We start from the raw sequence: 7,500 nt of genomic DNA, 5'->3' as shown, positions 1-7,500 counted from the left end.
CCCACCCTAACCACTATGCACGTGTCTTCCGCTGACACCGGGGACAAGAAAAGGAAGAGGGCCTAAGGAGGTAAGATGTTACACATTCCTCCCATCAACCCCTAGCTAAAGAAGCTTGGACCAGAAAGGGGCAGCCAAAGAAGTTCGCCTCCACTAGGACTTCTAAGGAGGTTGGGGGGGACTAATCGGAGAAGGCTTCCATCTAGAGGCCCATTTTTACCCTGAGCTCAGGCAATCCAGTATTGGATGATGACAACCTGAGGGACTCCAAAAAGGGTAGCTCAAGCCTGGTGGCCGAGTGCCTGGAAAAGGCATTATGTCTACCAGAAGATATGGTGGGGCTGAGATCCTTCAAGAAGCATGAAGTCTTCCTCGCCCTGAAACAAGATCTGGCCAAGGTACATAACTGCTCCCATTTGATTGCTTCATACGACCTTATATGAACTGTATAACACTTATGTTTTTTTTTTTTTTTTTTTTGGGTGCAATCTATCCAAGCTGCCTTTATGGCTAAGGAATGGGTGGACCATTCCTTGGACATGGCTAGGGATGCCAAGAATAAGTTGGAGGTTGCCGAGAGGGCCCACTCAGACACAGACAAAAGCTCAAGAAGACTCTTGCCCTACTAACCGAAATGGAGAAGTCTCATAGGAATGCTGAGTTCACCCTTAAGGCTATGAGAAACAGGCAGCTGATGCCTTAGAGGCCCAGAAGAAGGCTGAAAATAAAAAGGCTCTAGCGATGGCTGAGCTCAAGCAGACGAAGAAGAAGCTGGATGACAAAGCGGCTGAAATGGCCAAGGCTGAGCAGGCAGCCTATGATGCGAGCATGACTAAGATAGCTAAAAGTCTTACTAACCAACTCAGGGATGTTGCTTGAGCCTTCTGCTTAAAGGTGTGGGGCCAAGCTCTAAACGCGTTGGGTCAGTATCGAATTTGAGCTCAAGGCTCAGATAATGTTTACTACCCTCCAGCACTGCGTTTGGCACCTACTTCCCAACTGCCTCCAGCAGATCCCAGCTCTGCTCCCCCCGTTTCCTTGGACCAGCCTCCTCCGTTCCCTTTTCCACTCTAGATAAGGGCAAAGAATAGGAAAAAGAACTATCACCTCCAACCAAGGCGCTGACGTGGAGACCAAAGAATAAGTGGCCGAAGTGTCACAACTGAAGAGGAAGAAAAGGGAGAGGGAGCAGAAGAAAAAGGGAGCGAAGGAAAAGGAGCCCTCCATGTAGCTTAGCCTTAGACTAGGAAAACATAACAATTTTGTAATAGGCTCAAGTGCATCTGATGCCTCCCATTTTGTACTTAATTCTTTGCAAATTAATGAAGAATATTTAGAATTTATTTACTGTTTCTTTAATTAGTCAATTCATAATTTTCAATTTATATCTTACATGACTACCTTTTCTTAATAACAATATTAACATACTAACTTATGAGTTTCGGGGAAATCTGTATCCCTCTATATAATCTAGAATGATTTGAACTACAATTAAGAGACTAATTCATAGAACTTTAGGAAGAATTTCAACTAATACTTACCTTAACTTGGATTTGGAATCCCACAACGAAACCATTAGCAAGGGTACCAAAACTTGAGGAGATACTTAAGACTTAATTTTTGCTCAACACTTAGAATGTTTCTCGAAAAATGTTAATTTACCCTAGGCTTGTGACCTAAGGAGCTAGACAAGACCTAGGTTCTGTTTAACACTTAAAGCATTTTCTGGAATGTTAATTTACCCTAGGCTTTTGACTTGAGGAGCCAGAAAAGGCCTAGGTTTTGTTTAACACTTAGAATATTTACTGCAATATTAATTTACCTTAGGCTTGTGACCAAAGGAGCCAAACAATGCCTAAGTTCTGTTTAACGCTTAGAATATTTAACATACCAATTGTCCCAGTAAACACATCCATAACAAGATATAACCAAGCAAGATATGAATGATAATAGAAATTATTGATAATAATAACGTCGTAGATTGTTTACATTCCAAGGGCTAGGAATTACATTTTCATCCAAATCTTCCAAGTAGTAGGCCCCAATGCCAGCAATGGAAGTGATCCTATATGGCCCTTCCCAGTTAGGGCCCAGCTTGCCTCAAGCAGGGTTCTTAGCCATCCCTACCACTTTCCTCAAGACTAGGTCTCCTAGAGCCAATGGCCTGGACTTCACCCCCTTATCATACCTTTGCTTAAGTTTCTGTTGGAAATATGTCATCTTTACCTTTGCCACCTCTCTTCTTTTCTCAACCACATTCAGGTAGTCTAAGAGCAAACAGTTGTTTTCTTTAACATTGAACTGTTCATTTCTCAGAGTTGGGAATCCAGATTCAAGGGGAATTACTGCCTCTTCCTCATAAGTCATTGAAAAAGGGGGTCTCCCCGTCGATCTTCAAGGTGTGGTACGATAGGTCCATAACACGTAGGGTAGTTCATCCACCCATTTTTCTTTAGCATCATCCAACCTTTTCTTCAACCTAGACACTATAACCTTATTGGTGGTCTCGGCCTATTCCCCTGAGGATAAGCAGGCGTAGAATACCCGTTCCTAATATCTAACTCCCCGCAATATCTTTAAAAGGCTTTACTATCAAATTGAAGACCATTATCTGAGATCAGAGTGTAAGGAATTCCAAACCTAGTGACAATGTCCCTATATTCTATAGGTTTTTTTATTTTTATTTTTATTTTATTTTTTTATAAGTAGGTGTAAGGACCAAAAGATCCAACGGCCCAAGCCCACTTTTAGCAGTGAGTTGTACAGTCCAGCCTTAGCCTAAATCAATAAATTTGTAAGAGAGGGAAACAAACCTCTAATTGTGATTTTTAGACAAGTTTGAACAACCCTCTAATTTAATTGTCTTTATAATAATTTTAAACTATATATATATATATATCACTACATCAAAATAAGTCTATTATATCAAGTGTTAATACAACAAAATTAGTATAGTAATATTGACATAATATTACATTTACAAATTAAAAATCGTTGCAATAATATGAACCAATTTTCTATTACAATGAATATATCGTTGCAATAACTTGAACAAAATTATTTGTGTCAATTGTTTGCAATCTATTGCAATAAAATTCATGAAATAATAGTCTATTGCTACAAGATATTCGAAGTAGTAAATTGATTATTGCAATAGCAAATAAATTATTATATCAAAGTTGTCATTAACATATTTAAAATTTATTGCAACGAGATTTTTTGTAATACAAACTTATTACCTCAAATTTTATTGCAACACTTTGCATAAACTATTGCAATAATTTTGATGTTATTGCAACAATGTTGTTCATTATAATAAACATTTTTTGTTGTAGTGTGTGTCTATATTATATATATATATATATATATATTATTACTTACTTGGTTTGAATTTAGTTTTTGTTAATTGACTGGCTACTCATGTTTTAAGTGAAATATCATAGTAGGTTGTATCTGACATTCTGATTTGCAGTTTGATTTTATTTTCCCTGTTATTTGTTTGACTTTCTGTGATTTTCCCCACCAAGAGGGTTTTTCTTTTTTGGTGATTTTTATTGCTGTAAAGATCCTTGACCATGAGACGATGAAGAGAAAGAAAATGGAAGAAAGAAGCTTGTATTACTTGTTTGGATTCTTGCATGATTATGTGATCTATCTGAATGAATTTACAATTGGGCCAGATCATTTATTCTTTCAAATAACTTAGTTTATAATCTGGGATGATGTATTGAATCACAATCATATTTACATTGCTTGTCCTCGATGATTTCAACAAATAAGAATATTAATGGATTTAGAGAGTATTTCAAAAATTTGAAAAGCAAACATTTTATCCTTATTCCAAGGGTTTAATTAAAGGTTTTCTAACTTTGTTTCTCCATGCTTATGGTTACTTTAGTTTTGCCTATAGATATAAAATGTTTGCTTATTCTTTTCATTTTACCTTAAAATTTTCATTCATTTATTTTTAATTCCTTTACATTGGTGTAGTAGGTAGAGAAATCAAAATATTGAGATTGTTGAGGCATACTCATATAATTAGATTTTATGAGATTATAGACACCCAACAGAAATCTATCTTGTGATGGAGTATGCCAAGTATGGAGATCTGTTTAGATATATGAGAAAAATGCAGGAGGAAGAAGCTCATAAAATTTTTCAGCAGGTAGGATTCGCAAATATTTTTCAGTTTCCTCCAACTCTTAGTTACTTTAATTGCTAATTCCTGTGTCTTGAAATGGATAATCTCTAGTGTGGAGTATTGTTTTGAGAATATAATGGTCCATAGGGACCTTAACCCTGACAATTTGCTTTTGGATTCCGAATGGAATGTGAAGATTACTGATTTTGGTTTATGCAATATAATGACTGATGGTCAATGGTTTAATACAATGTGTGGAAGTCCAAACTATGTTGCCCCAGAGGTATGGATCTGTGGCTTTTTTCATAGAAAATTTAGGTAAAATTTTCATGATCTCAATCTCATGAGTTACTATCTCTATTTATTTCTTTAGGTACTTTTGGGAGAATTCTATAAGGGGCCTCACGTAGATGTTTGGAGTTGCGGCGTTATCCTATACGTGCTAGTGTGCTACTATGTCGTAACTTTCCAATATTTGATAATGTAAACATTCTTAACCTCTATAAGAAAATAAACATATTGCTATACATTTTCTTTAGTAAAGCATCATTCATTTGGTTGTTTTCAATCATAATTCCACTTTGGTATGTTTGGTGTGCACCATTGTCATCTTTGATTCCCAATAGTTTGTCCTACTAGCAAAGCTGGTATTTGAGTCATACATGTTCTTTTGGATTCTTCTTTTTCCGCACGTATGGTTTTTTGAGGGGAGAAATGTAATTTTAGAGGTAGTTCTTTTTTGTTTTCATTTTTTGGTGTATTTATGGCTCTATATTATATTATTGTAATGATGACGCAATCTCATTTTTGCTGCTCTATAAACCTATGGGTTTAATTAACACATGTTTTAGTGTTTGTTTTTTGTTTTAAGTCTATTTCCTACTATGTCCACTCTTTTTGTGTGGGATATTGACTTAGGTGGAAAGGATTAGGAGTAGCTCATATAATTGTGTTTATGTAACGTTTCAAAATTTAGAGTGAAACAAAATACATTCTCGCAACTACTCTCATCTCAAGTTTTGTGGGTCTGATTGCTTCCTCCTTTGTCAATGTGATTGCCTAGCTAGGGTTTATCATCTTTGTTTCTCATTTATTTCATCTTTCAACGTTAAATTTCTCTATGCTCGACATTGTCTAGTAGTTTTATCATTTATTATTTAGATTTATTTCCTATATCACTGGTTGGATGGTAAGTTCAGAAATTGTGTGCACTTTTTTCTTATGTCTATTTGTTGATTCTTTTTGCTTGCTCTGCATTATATCCGAATTCTTAAGAGTCATGCTTTTGCAAATAGATCAAAGGTAATGTGAACCTACACAATTTTGCTTTGTACGCTGGGATAGCCACTTTCACCAATGGTTTCAGGGTTCAGGCACATCTTCCATGATTTTGAAAATTTGTATTTCAATGATTGGTTTTACTAAGTGAGAATTAATAAGGAATGTGAATGATATTTATGAGTTTTATCCGCAATTTACAAGTTTCATTACAAAATATTGTCGCAATGAATATGATTAATGAGCTTCAACTATCTCATAAATAATATTTGAATTTTCTCTTTACTAGTTATTCCTCATTTTTAATTTATCAATATGTCTTTGGACACCTTAAGTCATTTTTATTATATGTATTTCCTAAGAAATATAATACTACTAAGTATTATTAAAGGGTTTAATTTTATTGCATTTTTTTTTACATATGCTATTCAGTTTTCTCCTTAGCATATGTGTTATGTGCATGACTCCAATGTAATATACAAGATTTTTATTAATAAGTAAATTAGACCTATAATAAAATGTAAAATGTTAATCTATAATAATGCATTGTGTCTTTACTTATTCTCAAAACTAATTATAATTTATCAATCATAATATGGCCGTTACTTTTTACTACCATGACTTTACACATTCTTGAACCTAAATGTAATTTATAATAGAAATTATATGTAATACAAACATCTTAAGCGGAGACACAATTTATTTATTTTTAATTTAAATTCACCCGAAACAAAAAATCTAATTCCACCATTGTATTTATATTTGTATGCTAATGTAATATTCAAGATCAGGTTGAAGGACTCAATTCCGCTTTTAGAGAACCATGTGCTTTTTAACATCGGACAAGACATCAATCTGTTTTTGGTGTAGGCGGAGATTAAACTATACATCTCTCATTCAAATATTAGAGATTTTACCAGTTGAGCTAACTGGAACCCACCATACATAATAATTTAGTTAAAATATTGATGTAACAACAAATTTGATTAATGTTACTTCAACAACAAACCACTTCTACCTTATTGAATACATTACTTATCATAGATTATGTTCTTACATCACTATATTATTATAATTATTATTAATTTTTTCAGATTTTATTTGGAACAGAATATGGATATCAATCAAATTTGTCTAGGTAATCAACAGAGTGCGTGTCACAAAATAAATGAGGTTTCACATGAAAAGGAAAATTAAAGTAATAGAGCATCAGCTTATCAAAAAAAAAAAATAGAGCATCAATGTTCGGAATCCAATCATGCTGAAATTGCACAATGCATTTACCCATCTCAATGAGTGGATATCAGGAAGCTGAGAGAGAACAAGTTCAAAGGCTCCAAAGAACATAATGAAATGCTGCAAGGTTAAGGAACCATCCTCAAGAAAGTATTTGTAAACTGCCTGCATATATAGATGGAACAGAACACCACCCCCCCCCCCCCCCCCCCCCCCCCACACCCACCAAAAAAAAAAAAAAAGCCATCATAGATGGAACCTACACCTTCCAAATACTCTTCCACGGAAAAACTGAAATTCCCTAGAATAGAGAGCTTTGTAAAAAGATTTTACCTCAAGTTACCACTTTTGTCAAGGTCCACTGGACATGATCCTCAGAAAATCCCCAATTTTAACCGAGTATAACAAAGTAATGAAGGATTGCAAAATCTCCAATGCCCAATCTTGGCAAGCACGATTAAGCACTACATCCCAAAAAACACCCCCATACTGTATATGTAAATAATCTACCATTATAATCTCTTTGTCTCGAGCTACACAATACAAGTCTGGAAAAGTATACTTAAATCATCACCACACCAGCATTCACACCAAAAACAAGTCCCTGAACAACTACCCACTTTGAAAATTGTGCAAAACTATTCCACCCACTCCTGATATGTTTCCCCAAGATACATATGTGAGACCACCCATAGGCAACCCCAAAGTCCACCCACCCCCAAGAACTCCATACTTTTTAATTGTATGCCAAAAGGCCTCTTTTTCATAAGCAAATCTCCAAAGCCATTTCCCTAATAGAGCTTGATTAAATCATACCAAACTATGAAAGCCCAGGCACCCCCCCC

Source organism: Quercus suber, unplaced genomic scaffold (genome assembly GCF_002906115.3).
Source record: "Quercus suber isolate HL8 unplaced genomic scaffold, Cork oak 2.0 scaffold_35, whole genome shotgun sequence".
Classification (NCBI taxonomy): Eukaryota; Viridiplantae; Streptophyta; class Magnoliopsida; order Fagales; family Fagaceae; genus Quercus; species Quercus suber.
This window is presented reverse-complemented; position numbering follows the sequence as displayed.